The 20000-nt window shown below is 45.6% G+C and overlaps 1 protein-coding gene across 6 annotated transcripts in view; it reads left to right on the plus strand.

The window, feature by feature from the left end:
- BCAS3 (BCAS3 microtubule associated cell migration factor) overlaps positions 1-20000 on the plus strand; it is a 686211-nt gene that overhangs the window by 640449 nt on the left and 25762 nt on the right. The gene's annotated exons all lie outside the window — the stretch shown is intronic.

Here is a 20000-nt window from a genome sequence, read left to right on the forward strand (position 1 = left end):
CTCCTCTCTTATCCAACGGTGATTTCCTTTCATTCAATTAATAACCTTCCGTTCTTCCCTGGGGGAGTGGGGGGGGGGGGTCCTGTGGGTAAAAATGCCCACAGAGAAGGGCATTTCGCAGGAACCCTATTTATAAAGCAACTGGGCTTGGCTGCAGCTCGTCCCTTCCCGTATATTCCTGGAACTCTGCAATATATATATATAGCCATAGTGACACTAAATACATACCTATTTCCCTGGCTCAGCTGATAAAGGAGGAGAACCTTGTGGCTTAGTGGTTAACACAACTGCTTAATATGTAATACAGCACAGGTTCAAATCCCAGTAAGAGTATGGCTAGCTGATGAGAGCTAAATAGCTTGAAATAGATCTATACTAGTCTCCCTTTATTTATTTATCAGCTCAAACACACACAGACACACAACACACACACACACACACACACACACACACACACACACACACACAACCGCCGGTATGCCCAAATATACTACTACTTCCATTCTCTGTCCTTCGGCTCGTTACAAGAGACCATCCAGGCAGAAACCCAATATTTTTACTGTTGCCTTTTTGTTACATTTTTTTTTTTGTTGTATTTGTGCTGATAAATAAATAAAGGGAGACTAGTATAGATCTATTTCAAGCTATTTAGCTCTCATCAGCTAGCCATACCCTTACTGGGAATCGAACCTGGGCTGTATTACATGTCAGGCAGTTATATTAGCCACTAAGCCATAGGCTCTCTTCCTTTATCAGCTAGGCCAGGGAAATAGGGTATGTGTTGTGTCACAACCCCTGGTATGCCCAAATATGGGAGGAAGCACACTGCTTCCTTTCTCTGTCTATCGGCTCGTCACAAGAGACCATCCAGGCAGAAACCCAATATTTTTACTGTTGCCTTTGTTACATTTGTGTTGCATTTGTGCTGATAAATAAATAAAGGGAAACTAGTATAGATCTATTTCAAGCTATTTAGCTCTCATCAGCTAGCCATACCCTTACTGCCTTTTTTTTCCCCCGCCCAAGAATGGTCCAGAAAGGCCTTGAATCTAAAGCACAGATGTTCCCGCAGAGGCTCTCTGGGGTTACATGATTCTGGGGATGGAGGAAGTTTCCGATCGGCTCCCGGTTTTCAGCTCTTGGCCCCTGACCTCGAGGGCTATAAATGCTTCCGGATCAGGCTGGGATTTCATGGAGGAAATAGGTTCCAATTTGTCCCTTTGTTGTTGTTGGGTTTTTAAACACCCCCGCCCCCCCAGAAAAAACCCTGCAGATGTTTGCTTGGTTACTTTCCTAAGCCCTTTCTTTGCTCGAACCTGAGGGACTACAGATCCCATCGCTCCCAAACTAGCATAGTGCACTCTCAGAGGGCAGGATGGGAGTGGCCCATGGGGTCTCTGGTGGCTAAAACGGGCCGCGCGTGGGGACCCCCCACGCCTCGTTTTCACCCCCCATGGCTTCCTGCAGCACTATGCCGGTCCGAAAAAATGACCCCAAAACAGGCCCCCAAAAGGCTCAATTAAGCACCCTAAAATACCTCCCAAAACAGGCCCCAAAACACCCCAAAAACGCATCAGAGAACCACCCTAAAACAGCGCAAATAATCTCCCTAAAACAACCCCAAAATGGCCCCCAAACAGCCTCAAAAATGGCTCAAAAAACAACCTGAAATGCCCCACAAACACACCCCCAAACCACCCCAGAGAACCACCCTAAAACAGCACAAAAGGCCACCCTAAAATGGGCCCAAAACAGCTCAAAAATGGCCCAAAACCTGCCTTAAAACGGCCCATAAATAGTCTCAAAACCACCCTAAAATGACCCGAAAATGGGTCAAAAGCCCATCCAAAAATGACCCCCAAAACGGCCAGAAAACAGCATGGGGAATGGCCCAAAAATGCTCCCCCAAAACCACCTTAAAACAACCCTCCCAAAAATGGCTGAAAACGGGCCCGAAAACAATCCAGAAAATAATCCCTAAAACAGCCAGCAGAATGCTGCAGGAGGCCATAGAGGGTGAAAACGAGGGGTGGGGTGGGGGGCTGCACACAGACCCGCCGTGCCCCATTTTGGCTGGCAGGGGGCTGCAGGAGGCATCCGTCCTGCCCCCACACAGACATCCATGCCAGCCCACAGAGGAGACCTACAATGCTGATCTGGCCCTCAAAGAAATCCAATTTGCTCCCCTGCTCTAGTGGGAAAAGCAACAGAAACTGGGGGACAGTGAGTTCTAGTCCTGCTTTAGACATGAAAGCCAGCTGGGTGACTTTGGGCAAATCACCAGGAGACTAAGAGTTCTAGTGCCGCCTCAGGCATGAAAACCAGCTGGGTAACTTTGGGCCAATCACCAGAAAACAGTGAGTTCTTGTCCCACCTTAGGCATGAAAGCCAGCTGGGTGACTTTGGGCCAATCACCAGGAGACAGTGAGTTCTAGTCCCGCCTTAGGCATGAAATCCAGCTGGGTAACTTTGGGCCAATCACCAGGAGACAGTGAGTTCTAGTCCTGTTTTAGGCATGAAAGCCAGCTGGGTGACTTTGGGCCAATCACCAGGAGACAGCGAGTTCTAGTCCCGCCTTAGGCATGAAAACCAGCTGGGTAACTTTGGGCCAATCACCAGAAAACAATGAGTTCTTGTCCTGCCTTAGGCATGAAAGCCAGCTGGCTGGGTAACTTTGGGCTAATCACCTGGAGACTGTGAGTTCTAGTCCTGCCTTAGGCATGAAAGCCAGCTGGGTGACTTGGGGCCAATCACCAGGAAATAGTGTATTCTAGTCCCATTTTAGGTATGATGGTGGTGTCCTTTAATTGGAAAACCTTCAGGGGCTGCAATTGCTAACTCATTGATGGGTCCACGTTGATGGGAGATTCTGGAGGTTGCAGAACAGAAGTTGGGAGAGGCTGTTCTACTGTGTCTAAGCCAGCATTGCATCTCATATGATGGTCAGAGGCTGGAAAGGAGGGAAGGATAGATGAATGCATTTCAACCAAGGCTGTGAGCTTTAAAAGCTGTGATATTCCAATAAATGATCCAGTTGATTAATATTAGCCATACAGCTATTGTACCGTATTGCTTTCACTCTGAGACGTGACCCCCAAATCACCCTTATTCTTCCTCGCACCCCCTTTGTGCCCAGCGGGAATGTCAACCCCTCCCCCACGTGTGTGCACAACAGTTGGCAGCCTTGCACAGAGGAGAATTGGGGTGTGTAATTATCTGTCTTCGACAAAGTGCCGGCTACCCTAATCCAAATTAATCCATCTTCATCAGAGTCCATTACGGTGGTAAATTAAAGGGCCCATTAACATAAATGGTATGGCTCTTAGGAGATTATGCTCAAGAGGCCTTGGGGATCCGAGAACGCTGGCAAATTGCAAATGCTCTCCGCGTTGGGTGAGCAGGAGTGGCGTTCGGAAAATGCCCCCCTTCCTCTGAGCAGGAGGGCCAATTATTCAAATTCCTGTCTTGAGTGTAAGCTAAGGAATCCCAAGAGCATCCGAACTGGAGCTAGGTACACAGGTAGGCCAGGTAGAAAAAGATCAGAGGGGAAAGGGAAAAGGGAGGGAGGAAGAGGGACGGAGGAAGGGAGGAAGGAAAGGAGATGGATAGAGGGAAAGAGAAGGAGGGAGGGAGGGAGAAAGGGAGGAAAGATGGATGGAGAGAAGGGATGAAGGAGAAGGAAAAAGGAAGGTGGATGGAGGAAAGGAAGGAAGGTGGATAGAGGGAAGAAAATGAGGAAGGGAAGGAAGGGAAGATGGAAGAAAAGAGGAAGAGAAAGGAAGGAAAGAAGGAAGGTGAATAGATGGAATAAAAGGAGGGAAAGAAGGAAGGAAGGGAAGATGGAGAGGAAGGAGAGGGAAGATGAATAGATGGAATAAAAGGAGGAAGGGAAAGAAGGAAGGAAGGGAAGATAGAAGGAAGGAGGGAGAGGAAGGAAGGAAGGAGAAGGAAGGTGAATAGATGGAATAAAAGGAGGAAGGAAGGAAGGAAGGAAGGAAGGAAGGAAGGAAGGAAGGAAGGAAGGAAGGAAGGAAGGAAGATAGAGGGAAAGAAAAGGATGGAAGGAGGGAGAGAGGGACGGAGGGAAAGGAAAGAAGGAAGGAGAAGGAACGTGAATAGACAGAATAAAAGAAGGAAGGAAAGAAGGAAGGAAGGGAAGATGGAAGGAAAGATGGAGAGGAAGGAAGGAAGATGGATAGAGGGAAAGAGAAGGATGGAGGGAGAGAGGGACGGAGGGAAAGAAGGAAAGGAAAGAAGGAAGGAGAAGGAATGTGGATGGAGAGAATGAAGGAATGAGGTGAATAGAAGGAAGAAAAGGAGGCAGGGGGGAAGGAAGGAAGGATGGAGAGGAAGGAAGGATGATGGATGGAGGAAGAGAGGGTGGGAACGAATTCTAAATTATAAGCAAAAGTCCTTTTGCTCCCCCTCAGAATTTTTCTTCTGCTGTTTTTCTCTCTGTGTGTTTTAGAATTTCTTTCAAATTTCCGAGTGGTCATTTTGAACATCCTTTACTGACGAGGGCTGGATTTGCTAGTACGGATCTCTTAAAACTTTTTTAACACGTTTAACATTCCCTGTTAAAATCTTTGGTCCTCGTAATACGTTGACTGGCAAGAGGGACACCCAAGGTTGCAGCCCTCTTCTGCCACCTTCTCTTCATGTTTTGGGGCAGCCCATAGCCGAGAAGTGAGTAACCCCTGTGCAAAAAAATGTGGTTTCTACTCAGGGTGGGGTGTTTGCAGCCAACCAAGACTGCGGCAGAATACAAGTAATCCTCAACTTACGACCGCAACTGAGCCCAAAATGTTCACTGCTAAGCAAGACCGTTGTTAAGTAAATTGCGCCCCGCGTTACAACCTTTGCTGCCGCCGTTGTTAAGTGAATCACACAGCCTTCAGAATGCTGTGGCGGTTGTAAGGCGAGGATGGATTCTAAGTCCTGTTTTGCAGCGCCATGGTCATATTGAACGGTCGCTAAACAAAGAGTTGTAAGTCGGGGACTGCCCGTAGAGCCAAAAAATAAATTCTCCTCTTGTTTGCCCTTTCCAGATACAGGTAATCCTCGACTTACGACCACAGTGGAGCAGAAAATTTAAGTTGCTAAGGGAAAACCTTTGTCAAGGGAGTTTGGCCCAGTTTTACGACCTTTCTTGCCACGGTTGGCAGTTGTTCAGTTAGCAACACGGTCGTTAAGTGAATCTGGCTTCCCCATTGACTTTGCTTGTCAGAAGGTCGTAAAAAAGGACCCCGGAACACTACAATGGTCATAAATATGAACCAGTTGCCAAATGCCTGAATTTTGATCACGTGACCCTGGGGGGTGCTGAAATGGTCGTAAGTGTTAAAAACGGTCGTAAGTCACTTTTTTCAGTGCCGTTGTAACTTTGAACCATCACTAAAAGAATTGTTCTCAGTCGAGATCTACCTGTACAGCCTTCCTTGTTAAAAAGACAGGGTTCCCCCCCCCAACACCCCCCCACATAAATTGGACTTTCAGTTTCGCATAATGTTCTATATTAAGTTTAAAAAAATCACTCCGGATGTTGGCACTACGAGGGAACCAGACGGAAGAATAGGAAATGATCCATAATGTAGGAAAAGCGTAATTTTATCCCTTCCAAGGAAACGAAAAGAAAGGGGACTTGGGAATTTTAAAAAAAGGGGGGGGGAACATTCACAAATTCTCCAGGACCGCATTGTTCCCAAGAAAAGGCAAGAGTTTTTTCGACGTCAGAGGCCACACAGCTGCCCTAGAAACCAATGCGCAGAATTAACAAGAGGGGGAAAATGTAAGATAGGCTGTATATAAAATAGTACGGAATAAGAAATATAAGAGAAATATATGTGTATAGAAGGATATAAGATGTATTGTATGGAATTAATAGGAGTAGATGAAAAACGTGTAAAAATGGACACTGACGGACGGACACACACACACACACACACACACACACACACACACACACACACACACACACACACACACATATATATATATATATATATATATATATATATATATATATATTATATATATATATTTTCTGAGGTTTTTGCGGGTGTTGGTATGTAGGTCTCTAGTTGTTCGGGTTTTCTCCCGCGTAGAATTGGAGATGTCTTGGCGACGTTTCGACGAAGTCTCATTCGTCATCTTCAGGCTGCTTCAGGCTACTTCAGGCTTGGTGTTTCCAGGAGTAGTCATATATATATATATATATGTAGATTTTCACAGTTGTAGATATGCTGGTCTTATATTCGGGTTTTTCCCCGTGTAAGATTGAGATTGTCTTGGCAACGTTTTGACGAGGTCTCGCACTCGCCATCTTCAGGCTGGTGTTTTCAGCTTATAGCGTGTCGGAGCTGCCGTCTTTCTATAAATCTAGGTGGGGGTATCGCGTGCTGGCTTTGTTTCAGTAAGTGGAATGATTGGTTGTGTGGTTGTATCATGATTGATAGATTGGTGCTCATTGGTGCTGGCTGTGTGTCTATTGTTGTTTCGTGTTGTAACAGCCTGGGTGGTGGGTGGGGCTCGTTTGATGACTAGGGCTGGTTTCCAGATGTCTGGGAGGTGGGAGGTATCGTCACATTTATTCATGTTGTGGGGGTGTTTCTCTATTTCGATAGCTTCCATAATTATTCTCTTGTTGAAGTGTTCAGTTTTAGAGATTAACCTGGTTCCTTCAAAATCAATTTCATGTCCTGTTGCTTTCAGGTGCTGGAAAAGGGAGGAATTTTTTTCTTCTTTTCTGACTGCCTTCTTGTGTTCCGCGATGCCTGCATTTATTCTCCTGTTCGTTTGTCCTATGTATGTTGCAGGGCAGATTTTGCATGGTATTTCACAGACTCCTTGGTTTTCTAGCTGGATTTTGTCTTTGGGGTTTCCTACTAGACCAAAGCAACCGGGACCTACTCATTCTTCACCCCAAACTCAGCAACAAAATCCACCCAGCACTCTGGGATAAATCCAAACAACTAGTCCTCTGGAGAGCCGAAATAGAAATCTCCTACATGACAGATAAACACACCGACAAACTCCACCGACTAGAAAAACCACAGAAACCCAACCCTCCTCCACAGCAGCTCATGAAACAAGCAGTACACAACATATCAGACAGAACCCTCCCCACAGCTGAAACCAATGTCCTTTCCAGAGGATTCAACTTTGCAGTCACCCCTAAACGCATCCCCACTGAAGACATCATATGCGGAGTTGAAGCTACTCACCAAAATCAACCCGGATGAAGCCAATAAAATCAGACTTGCAGTCACCAACATCCTTTTCTTTTCTTGCCGTGGTTGTTAAGCGAACCGCTGTGGTTATTCCATTAGTGATGTGGTCGCTGTGTGAGTCTGACTTCTCCGTTGACTTTGCTCAGAAGGGACTCTTAGCACAATTTGCCACGGCCAACTTGCTGTGGGACAATTTAGAAATTCTATTTAATTATTTAAAATAAAGAATAAAATATTTTAATTCACATTTCATTCTGTCCCTCCTTTGACCTCTTTCTTTAATGACTCTATTCCTCTATTTCTTTGATATTAGTGTAACTCTTGTCCTGCAGTGAGCTGTCCCGCAGCAATCTGGCGGTGGCAAGTTGGCAGTGGCGAGTTGGCCATGGTGAGTTGGCTATAGCAAGTTGGCTATAGCAAGTTGGCTATGATGAGTTGGCCATAGTGAGTTGGCTGTTGCAAGTTGGCCATAGTGAATTGGATATGGTGAGTTGGCTATAACAAGTTGGCTGTGATGAGTGGGCCATAGTGAGTTGGCCATAGAGAGTTGGCCATAGCAAGTTGGCTGTGATGAGTGGACCATAGTGAGTTGGCCGTGATGAGTTGGCCATGGTGAGTTGGCCGTGGTGAGTTGGCCATAGTGAGTTGGACATGGTGAGTTGGCTATAACAAGTTGGCCATGGTGAGTTGGCCATAGTGAGTTGGCCATAGCAAGTTGGTTGTGATGACTGGGCAATAGTGTGTTGGCCATAGTGAGTTGGCCATAGCAAGTTGGTTGTGATGAGTGGGCCATAGTGAGTTGGCCATGGTGAGTTGGCGATAGTGAGTTGGACATGGTGAGTTGTCCCGGGGTACATTTTGCGACATTCTGACACACAAAGTCAATGGGGAAGCCAGATGAACTGAACAATAGTGTGATTAAGGTAACAACTGCCCGTGATTCACTTACCAACTGTGGCAAGACCGGCCGTAAAATGGGACAAAATTCACTGATTCAACTGTTTTGCTTAGCAACAGAAATTTTGAGCTCAATTGTGGTTGTAAGTCGAGGACTTCCTGTACTGGAGGAGGCCTCATTAAATTGGCCTCTTATGCGTCTTGAGAGATTCCATTTCTTGAATAAACGTGTATTTTGCAGCATGTTAAACTATCTGGGGCTCAGTTTAAGAATTACTCATGAATCCAGATGGCCGCGTCTCTTAAAATAAAGCTTATTTCTGTTTTATTCCTTCAGGATGCTATTAGCACCTGCTCGCCCCTTTCCTTCCTTCCCTCCCTTCCTCTTTTTCTCTCTTTCTCTTTCGCTCTCTGTCCATCTGCTCTCCATTCTTTCGCTAACCCAAACATCTGTTTTACTATCTGGAAGCACCTCGACTTACGACCACAAACGGGGACGAGAATTTCTATTCCTAAGCCAGATAGTGATTAAGTGAGTCACTTCCAATGTTATGGACATTTTGCCGCAATTGTTGAGTGAATCACGGGATGGTGGGGAGAAGAAGAGGAGGGGGGGAAGGAAGCAGAGGAAGGAGGAGGAGAAAAGATGGGGAGAAAGAAGGAGGAAGAGAGGAGGAGGAGAGATGGGGATGAAGAGGAGGAGGAAGAAGAAGAGCGGGGAGGAGGGGGAAGGAGAAAAGATGGGGATAAAGAAGGAGGGAGATGGAGAAGAGATGGAAGGAGAAGGATTAGGGAGGAGAAGAAGTGATGGGGATGAAGAAGAAGAGGAGGAAGGAGGAGGAGGAGAAGAAGAGGATGGGAAGGGGGAGGAAGAAGAAGAGGAGGAAGAAGAGGGGAGAGGGGAAGAGAAAAGATGGGGATGAAGGAGGGAGAAGGGGAAGAGATTCAAGGAGAAAGGGAGGAGGAGAATCAGGGCGGAGGAGGAGAAGAGATGGGGATGGAGAAGAAGAGGAGGAAGGAGGAGAAGGAGAAGAAGAGGAGGGGGAGGGGGATGAAGAAGAGGAGGAGGAAGAGGGGAGGTGAGTGGAAGGAGAAAAGATGGGGATGAAGGAGGGAGAAGGGGAAAAGATGGAAGGAGAAAGGGAGGGAGGGAGGGAGGGAGAGAGAGAGGGAGGGAGGGAGGGAGGGAGGGAGAGAGAGAGAGAGAGAGAGAGAGAGAGAGAGGGAGAGGCAGCCATAACTCCAATGCAGGCATCCTTAAAAATAGCCGTAGCTGAGAGCAGTTGAAGGAAAGTAAATAGGCACATTCCTCTGCCCTGTGCAGGTAGTCCTCAACTTACAACTGCCACTGAGGCCAACGTTTCTGTCGCTAAGCGAGACGGTTGTGAGCTTTCTGCAACCTGTCTTTGCCACAGTTGTTCAGTGAATTGCTGCCGAACGCGAAGCCGATAACACGGTTGTGGATTGACCCCGGTTGTCGGAATTGCTTGTCGGAAAGTCACAAAAGGGGACCACATGACCGTGGGTCACTGCGACCGTCATAAATGTGAGTCGGTTGCCCAGTGCCTGAATTTCGATCCCGTGACCACGGGGATGCCGCAACGATTGTGTGAAGGACTGTCGTAAGTCAGGTTGTTCAGCGCCGTTGCAACTGGGAACGGTCGCTAAGCGGACTGTTGTAAATCGAGGACTACTTGCGTTGTCTGGTCTTGACTTGTCTCCCCAGACACCCCACCCCAAAGCCATCACCCCACCCCATTTACGCAGATACATGCAACAGTCTATTGTGACTTTCCGAGATGTGGATTCCCCATGGATTGCATTGTTCATCCTTTCGGAGAGCCGTTGCCAGTCCTGGCCAAGGAATTCCCTTGTTACCAGCCAGCCCTCCTCCGCCCGGCCCGGGTTGGTGGGAATTTCAGCTCTCTTCCTCTGAGCATCAGATGATCGCGCGAAAGCGATCCGATTTGGCACTGTGGGTCTTGGGTGGGGGGCTTTTTAATGCATTGTTCCCTGGGGAAGGAACACTCCTTGCGTGTGCAAAATGGCTGATGCTCAGATATTTTTATTTAAAAGAGCCAAGGTGGCGCAGTGGTTAAATGCAGCACTGCAGGCTACTGCTAGATCAGCAGGTCAGCGGTTCAAATCTCACCGGCTCAGGGTTGACTCAGCCTTCCATCCTTCCAAGGTGGGTAAAATGAGGACCCAGATTGTTGGGGGCAATATGCTGACTCTCTGTAAACCGCTTAGAGAGGCCTGAAAGGCCTATGAAGCGGTATATAAGTCTACTGCTATTTTCCAGACACACACTCTCTCTCTCTCTCTCTCTCTCTCTCTCTCTCTCTCTCTCTCTCTCTCTCTCTCTTGCAAGCAAGACTTTCCTTGATTATCATTCTCCTATCCTCTTAATCTCACTCTTTCTCTCTCTCGCTCTTTCTCTCTGTCTTTCTCTCATTTCTCTTTCTTTTTCACTGTTTCTCTTTCTTCTCTCTTTCTCTCCCTTTCTTTTTCTTTCCCGCATTCTCCCTTTCTATCCTTTCTCTCTTCTCCCTCTCTCTTTCTTTCTCTTTCTTTCCTCTCTTTCTTGCTATCTTTTCTTTCTCTTTTCTCTCCATCTCTTTCTCTCTCTTTCTTTCCTCTCTGTCTCTTTCTCTCTTTCTTTCCTCTCTGTCTCTTTCTCTTTCTTCCTATTTTCCTCTTTCTCTTCTTCTCTCCCATATTCTCCCTTTTTTTCTCTCCTTTCTCTTTCTTGCTATCCTCTTTTTTCTTTCTCTTTCTTTCTCACTTTCTCATACTCTTCATTCTCGTTCTCTTTTCTTTCTTCCTATTTTTCTCTCTTTCTATTTCTGTCCCCTTCTTTCTCATCCTCTCTCTCTCTTTCTCTATCTCTTTCACTCTCTCTCTCTCTCTCATTTGTCTCCCTTTCTTCCTATCCCTCTCTCTGTGTCTCTCTCTCTCTTTCTCCTTTTTTCTCCCATATTCTCTCTCTTTCTCTTTCACTCTCTCTCTCCTTTTTCTTTCTTGCTAGCCTCTTTCTTTCTCTCTTTCTCTCCCCTCTCTTTCTTTTCTTTCTTCCTATTTTTCTCCCTTTCTCTTTCTGTCTCTCTTTCTTTCTTGTCCTCTCTCATTTTTTTCTTTCTCTTTCACTCATTCTCATTTGGCTCCCTTTCTTCCTATCCTTCTCTCTGTGTCTCTCTCTCACTCTTTCTCTTCTTTTTTCTCCCATATTCTTTCTTTCTCTCTGTCTCTCCTTTCTCTTTTCTGCTGTCTTCTTTCTTTCTTTCTTTCTTTCTCTTTCTCTCCCCTCCCTTTCTCTCTTTTTCTCTTTTCTTTCTTCCTATTTTCTCTCTTTCTCTTTCTGCCCTTCTTTCTTTCTCATAGTCTTTCTCTTTTTCGCTTCCTCTTTCATTCTCTCGCATTTGTCTTCCCCTATCCTCTCTCTCTCTCTCTCTCTCTCTCTCTCTCTCTCTCTCTCTCTCTCTCTCTCCTCCAAATTTAGGATTCTGTTGTTCAGAGCAGGGAGGTCATAAGGCCCAAATGCATTTAGCATTGACTGCCCTCTGTTATACTGCTTCTATTAGTCCCTAATTTGATTTGTACCTATTCATTTGCGGTCCCTGCAGGAGCGCTGAGCTGGCCCGGCGTCTAATTGGTGCTGTCTCTATTTTAGCCTCATTAAATTAGCCCTGACTCCTGGCCACTTGGTGTCTGTGCTTGTCTGTCCATTTATACAACCCTAATGTAACGCAAAATTCATTACTGATCACATTACTTTCAACTCTGAAGCCAGCCTTGCCATAAACATTTTCTTAACCCTTCTCTGACTGGCGCCTATCAGAAGAGAAAGGCACTTTCTGAGGAAGAGGAGGAGGAGGAGGAGGAGGGAAAGAGAAAACTGGCTAAAGGTGATCAAACCCAGGGAATGGAGAGAAACATGGTGGGATGGGATGGATCTACAAGGAGACCTGTTCAGGGTTGTGTTATTGAAAAGCTGTTCCTGTGGATTTGGGCCCTTGCCATTCGGAATTAAGGATCTTCTAGCTTCCCAAAATCCAGGTTCTAGGAAGCCTTGTTGTCTCCCAAGGCAAACCTAGAGGAACCAAGGGAGGAGTTCAGGGTCGAGGGGTTAAGGACCGCTCCTCCTTCAGGGTCGAGGGGTTAAGGACCGCTCCTCCCACTGTCTTGTTGTACTCCCGAGATGCATGAAGTGAACATGGACCGTGGATGTTATTGTGACCTTCAGTTCCAGGAATTAGCATCTCTGTAGACCAGGGATGGATGGAGAGATATGGGTGGATGCATGGATGGGTGGATGAAAGGATGGACGGACAGACAGACTGACAGACAGACAGAGATGGGATGGGATGGATGGGTGGAGAGAGAGTAAGAGATGATAGATAGATAGATAGATAGATAGATAGATAGATAGATAGATAGATAGATAGATAGATAGAAAGATAGATAGATAAGACAGACAGACAGACAGACAGCATAGATAAAGGATGGATGGAGAGACAGATTAGAAAGAAAGAAAGAAAGAAAGAAAGAAAGAAAGAAAGAAAGAAAGAGAAAGAAAGAAAGAAAGATGGATAGATGAGAGAGAGAAAGAGATGATAGATAGATAAATAGACAGACAGATACCATAGATAAGGATGGATGGAGAGGAAGAGAGAGATTAGAAAGAAAGAAAGATGGATAGATGAGAGAGAGAAAGAGATGATAGAGAAATAGACAGATACCATAGATAAGGATGGGTGGAGAGAAAGAGAGAGATTAGAAAGAAAGAAAGAAAGAAAGAAAGAAAGAAAGAAAGAAAGAAAGATGAGAGAGAGAGAGAGAGAGATGATAGATAGATAAATAGATAGACAGACATACAGATAGACAAACAACATAGATAAGGATGGGTGGAGAGAAAGAAAGAGATTAGATAGATAAATGGATGGATGGACGGTTGAGATAGAGGTGGGGAGAAAGGTAGGTATAGATAGAAGGATATATGTAGGTGGGTGGGTGGGTGGGTAGGTAGGTAGGTAGGTAGGCAGACAGACAGACAGACAGACACATACATACATACATACAGAAAGAGATAGATAGACAGACAGACAAACAGACAGACAGACAGACGGGGTAAAGATAGATATGAATGGGGAGGGAAGAAGAAAGAGAAAGAGAGGGAGAGAGATTGAAAGTACCAGATAATTGGGCCCTTAGACCCACCAGCTTAATAGCCCACCATTTCTCTTACTTGATCTTCATCAACCTGGTGGCCTCCACTCCAAGTGCGAAGCAAAGGCTACTAAGGGATTCTGGGAATCGAAGTCCAATCTAGGCCAAAAAAAAAAAAAGGCATTCACTTGAGAATGGCTGACTAACACTTTGGGGAAATTTCAGGAAGGTCCAGCGAGGTAGGTTCTCGCCGGACCCTTCTGAGCTGCTCCCTTCTGAGCGTCACTTGATCCGGCCTGCTTGATGTTTTCGGTCTGAACTCCTGAATCCTCTGCTTGACCAGACAATGTTGGCTCGGCAGGCGCCGACGGGGCTGATGCGAGGCTGGTGTGAGAAATTGCTGGACGTCTGTAGAGGCCTGTTGATTTGGCTGAGGTGCCAGGCCTAAGTACTTGGAATGCTGAGGATGCCAGCGGCCTGTGGCGGCTTGGATTGCTGCTCCCTCCGAGGAGGAATGTGTCACAGTCTGGGATGTGAAGAGGCTGGAGGCTGAGGCTCTTGGCCCAGGAACAAGCGTGGGCAGCTCTGGCCATTTTAGGACTCGTAGACTTCAGCTCCCAGAATTCCTGAGCCAGCCAAGCTGGCTCAGGGATTCTGGGAGTTGAAGTCCACAGGTCTGAAGGAACACTAACAAACATCTTGTAATAGATATATAGACATAGATAGATAGATAGATAGATAGATAGATAGATAGATAGATAGATAGATAGACAGACAGACAGACAGACAGACAGACAGACAGACAGACAGACAGACAGACAGACAGACAGACAGACAGACAGACAGACAGACAGACAGACAGACAGATGAGAGGGGGAGATAGATAGGTAGGTAGGTAGACAGACAGACAGACAGACAGACACCATAGATAAGGATTGATGGAGAGAAAGAGATATTAGACAGATAGACGGACAGACAGATGAGAGGGGGAGATAGGTAGGTAGGTAGGTAGACAGACAGACAGACAGACACCATAGATAAGGATTGATGGAGAGAAAGAGATATTAGACAGACAGACAGACAGACAGACAGATGAGAGGGGGAGATAGGTAAGTAGGTAGGTAGGCAGGCAGGCAGACAGACAGACAGACAGACACCATAGATAAGGATTGATGGAGAGAAAGAGATATTAGATAGACGATAGATAGATAGATAGATAGATAGATAGATAGATAGATAGATAGATAGATAGATAGACAGACAGACAGACAGACAGACAGACAGACAGACAGACAGACAGACAGACAGACAGACAGACACCATAGATAAGGATGGATAGAAAGAGAGAGATAAGAGAGATTTGGGAGATAGATAGATAGATAGATAGATAGATAGATAGATAGATAGATAGATAGATAGATAGATAGATAGATAGATAGATAGATAGATAGATAGATGATAGAGATAGAGATAGAGATAGATGGCTCAGGAATTCTGGGAATTGAAGTCCACATTGGCAGGTCTGAAGGAACCCTTTACAGCTTGTAAAGAGACTAATAGAAAGGAATAACAGAGAGGACCTTGGAGGCCTTCTAGTCCAACCCTCTGCTCAAACAGGAGATCCTACACCCGTGAGGGCGAACCTATGGCACACATGCCAGAGGTGGCACACAGAGCCTTCTCTCTGGGCACATGCACCATCACCAGCTGCTCCTCTGGTTTCTGGAACACATGCGTGCCGGCAAGCTGCTCTTTGCGAGTGCCGGAATATGGCCTGAAAACGGCCCAAAAACTGGCCTGGAAATAACCCAAAAAACAGCCTGAAAACAGCCTGAAAATGGCCCGGAAAACAGGCATGCACGCACTGGCCAGCTGGTCTTCAGGTTTCTGGTCCTCCGGTGAGCAAAGACCAGCTGGCTGGCACTCCAGCACATGCACACATGCGCACATGCAACTGCATGCTAGCATGTTCTGATTTGGGGACTCGGTGCCTAAAACGTTCGCCTTCCCTGCCCTAGACCATTTCAAACAAGATGGCTATCTTGTCACCTTTTGCAATGACAAGCAAAGTCACAATGTGTTACCAACTTAACAAGTGCAATGATTCACTTTAAAAAGGTGGCAAGGAAGATCGTACTGGTCAGAACCCGCTGAGTACCACCTCTGGAACGATTGCTAACCGAACGATTGCAAGTTAAGGGTTGACCTGTAATTTTCCACGGAAGCCTTCAGCCGGCATCGCCAGGTAGATATGAAAAAACAACCGAACATTTTGTCTGGGACCCTCTTTGCTAACATCTCAAATTTCCCAGGGGATAAACAGCCCGTCTGGTGCTGGCTTTGAACGGTTTGCAAGCAACACGAAGACTTTCATCTTTGCGGCATGCAGATAATGCATAAATCTGGCTTACGAGACCTGAATCTCTCTGCTGGTTATCTTAAGTACCAAAAAAAAAAAAGGCAAACAAACTTAAGATATATGTCTCTGTGTAGAAGGAAGCAGAGACATCCCTCTGTCAACAACAAATGTGTGTCTAGTCAAGGCGATGGTTTTCCCAGTTGCAATGGATGGCTGTGAATGTTGGACCATAAGGAAGGCTGAGAGCCAAAGAATGGAGGCCTTTGAACTCTGGTACTGGAGAAGACTCCTGCATTGAGTCCCTTGGACTGCAAGGCCATCCAACTGGTCAGTCCTAGAGGAGATCCACGCTGACTGCTCTTTAGAAGGCCAGATCCTGAAGAGGAAACTCAAAAGATTTTGGCCACCGAATGAGAAGGAAGGAAGCCAAAGAATGGAGGCTTTTGGACTCTGGTGCTGGAGAAGACTCCTGCATTGAGTCCCTTGGACTGCAAGGCCATCCAACCGGTCAGAGGAGATCAACCCTGACTGCTGTTTAGAAGGCCAGATCCTGAAGAGGAAGCTCAAAGGCGTTGGCCACCTAATGAGAAGGAAGGACTCCGTGGAGAAGAGCCTCACACTGGGAAAGATGGAGGGCAAAAGAAGAAGGCAGAGAAGGAGGTGGCTGGATGGAGTCACCAAATCAGTCGGCGTGAGCTTAAATGGACTCCAGAGGATGGTAGAGGACAGGAAGGCCTGGAGGAACGTTGTCCATTGGGTCGCGATAGATTGGAAATGACTTCGCAACTAATAACAACAATAGAAGGAAAACGAAGGCTTCCAGAGTGTAGACATTACAACACCCTTCAAAAGAGCTTCAATCACAAAGTTGAGGCCGCCATTTTGATTTTATTTTACCATGCTTACAGACCTCCCTAAGGGAGCTATTTCCCAAAATGGATGCCTGTGGAGATTCTTAGTCATCCAGGCTGTGGTTGTCCCAAGCGGGCTTTTGCCAAAACCCAACCGGACTTTCTTGGGTTTTCTTTTTTTTTTTTTCTTTGAAGACCTTTCGTCTCTCCTCCAAGAAACTTCTTCTGAAGAACTGAAGAAGCTTCACGGAGGAGAAGCGAAATATCTTCCAAAAAACAACAACAAACCCCCCCACCCAGTTGCTTTTGGAAAAGCATCTTTTTGGGGACTCCCAAATGGATGTTTTTCAGAGGTCAGGAGTTGCCCTTCGCATCCTCTTGCCAGGCGATTAAAACGAGGCGTGCGCAAATAATTGCATCTTTTTAAATAGCACGGGTCGAAGCATGCAAGATGTTTGAAGTGTGAAGTGCGTCACCCTATTTCAAAGGTGGAATAAGTCCAGGAAGGCTTTTCCAATCTCATCCAGAGTCTTCTAGCCCTAGAATGACTCTGCTTCCAATACGAGAGAGAATATTTTGAGCTCAGAATGGAATCATTTCGAGGTTGGAAGGCTGGCAGGATGGTTGAAATAGTAGCAAGAACATTCCTGGTGATGTTAAAAGGATAGATTCAACTTCAGGTTCACAATATTTATCTGTTTGCCTGTCTCTTTTTTTCTCTCTCTCTCTCTCTCTTCCTTCCCCCCCCACTTTTTTATTTTTTATTCCCTTACATACCATTTTAAGTATACATTCACATAATTGTTATTCTTCTTTACATTTGTCATTCTTATACATTTATTATTTCATTTAATAGGTTGTAATATACAGTTGGGGATGCTTTATTTACCATCCCTTCCTCCTGTTGTAACACTACATTATTTTCCCTTTCTTTTCTCCCTCCCTCCCTTCTCTACTTACTTCCTTCCTCCTCTCCTTCCCCTTCCTTCTTCACTTACCTTTCTCTTACTCCTACTCTTCCTCTTCCTCTTCCCCTTCCCCTGCCTACCCTCTCTCCTTCTCTTTCTCTCCCTTCTATCCTCTTCTCCTTCCCCTTCCTTCTTCCCTTAACTTTCTTCCTCTTCCCCTGCCTACCCTCTCTCCTTCTCTTTCTCTCCCTTCTATCCTCCTCTCCTTCCCCTTCCTTCTTCCCTTCCCTTTCTCCTACTCCTACTCTTCCTCTTCCTTTTCCTACCCTTTCTCCTTCTCTTTCTCTCCCTTCCACCCTCTTCTCCTTACCTCTTTCTTCTTTCCCCCATCTTCCTTTCATTCTCTCCTCCTCTCTCCCTTTCTTTTTTTATTGTTGTTGGGGTCTATTTTAAATCTCAGTTTATGTTTCCTTGGGATGGTATTTCCACCAACCCAGATATAATTTAGTATCATTTCTTATTCCCTTACCTTAGCTAAACTTCTTTCTCTCTTTCTCATCTCCTTCACTTTCTTTATCTCTCTCTCTCTCTCTCTCTCTCTCTCTCTCTCTCTCTCTCTCTCTCTCTCTCTCTCTCTCTCTCTCTCTCTCTCTCTCTCTCTCTCTCACCTCTATCTATATCCGTGATGGCGAACCTGTGGCATACACGGTGGGTTCCGGCTGGTGTTACTGCCACTTCGCTTGTGGGCGCACTTTGGGTGCACGCTGTATGCCCTCTGCATGCATGCGCACACATGCACTGTCCAATAGAAATTTTTCTGCACATGCACAGAACTCAAAAACAAGATGGTGGTAGGGAACTGGTTCGGGGGCGTGGCCAGCCTGGATCGCTGCCAGTTCTGCGACCCAGGCTGGCATGCCATTACCGGTTTGGCTGAACTGGGCCAAACTGGTAGGAACCCACCACTGGCGTGCCAATAGTGGCACGCAGAGCCCTCTCATGTGTGCCATTGCCAGCTGCTCTTCTGGTTTCACATGCACGCCAGCCAGCTGGTCTTCGTGGGCATCCAGAGCACCAGGAACCGGCCTGAAAATGGCCCCAAAAATTTCAGGTCGTTTCCAGCCGTTTTCAGGCTGCTTTTCAGGATCGTTTTCAGGCACGCGCATGCTGGCCAGCTGGACATTGGGTTTCCGGTGCTCTGGCACATGCAAAGACCAGCTGGTGGGCACAAATGTTGATGCCGAAAATCCTCTGGCAGGCATGCGTATGCGCACCAGCCATCTGGTCTTCGAGTTTCCAGCACTCTGGCACGCGCATGCACGCACATTCCAGTTTGCGCACTCAGTGCCAAAAAGGTTCACCATCACTGGTCTATATAATTTATTTCAGTTTAACTGTCTATTTATCTCAATCTATCTATCTTTTTATCTATATCTCAATGTCTGTCTGTCTATCTATCTATCTATCTTCCATCCATCCATCATCTATCTATCTATCTATCTATCTATCTATCTATCTATCTATCTATCTATCTATCTATCTATCCATCTCAATCTATGTACCGGTATCTGTCCGTCCGTCCGTCCGTCCATCAATCCATCTATCTATCTTCCATCCATCCATCCTTCTATCTATCTATCCATCCATCCATCCATCCATCCATCCATCACAATCTATGTACTGGTATCCGTCCGTCCATCCATCCATCCATCCATCCATCCATCCATCTATCTTCTATCTATCTTCTATCTATCTATCTATCTATCTATCTATCTTCTATCTATCTAACTTCCTTCCATCCATCCATCCATCAATCCATCTATCTATCTTCCATCCATCCATCCTTCTATCTATCCATCCATCCATCCATCCATCCATCCATCACAATCTATGTACTGGTATCCGTCCGTCCATCCATCCATCCATCCATCCATCCATCCATCCATCCATCCATCCATCTATCTTCTATCTATCTTCTATCTATCTATCTATCTATCTATCTATCTATCTATCTATCTTCTATCTATCTAACTTCCTTCCATCCATCCATCCATCAATCCAACTATCTATCTTCCATCCATCCATCCATCCATCCATCCATCTATCTATCTATCTATCTATCTATCCATCTCAATCTATGTACTGGTATCCATCCATCCATCCATCGATCTATCTTCTTTCTATCTATCTATCTATCTATCTATCTATCTATCTATCTATCTATCTATCTTCTATCTATCTTCTATCTATCTATCTATCTATCTAACTTCCTTCCATCCATCCATCCATCAATCCATCTATCTATCTTCCATCCATCCTTTCTTTCATCCATCCATCCATCCATCCATCCATCCATCCATCCATCCATCCATCCATCTATCTATCTATCTATCTATCTATCTATCTATCTATCTATCTATCTCAATCTATGTACTGGTATCCATCTATCCATCCATCTCTTCTTTCTATCTATCTATCTATCTATCTATCTATCTATCTATCTATCTATCTATCTATCTATCATCTATTCTATCTATCTATCTATCTATCTATCTATTCTATCTATCTATCTATCTATCTATCTATCTAT

Source organism: Thamnophis sirtalis, unplaced genomic scaffold (genome assembly GCF_051295495.1).
Source record: "Thamnophis sirtalis isolate CommonGarterSnake01/CBP01778 unplaced genomic scaffold, rThaSir2_p1.2 scaffold_6, whole genome shotgun sequence".
NCBI lineage: Eukaryota > Metazoa > Chordata > Lepidosauria > Squamata > Natricidae > Thamnophis > Thamnophis sirtalis.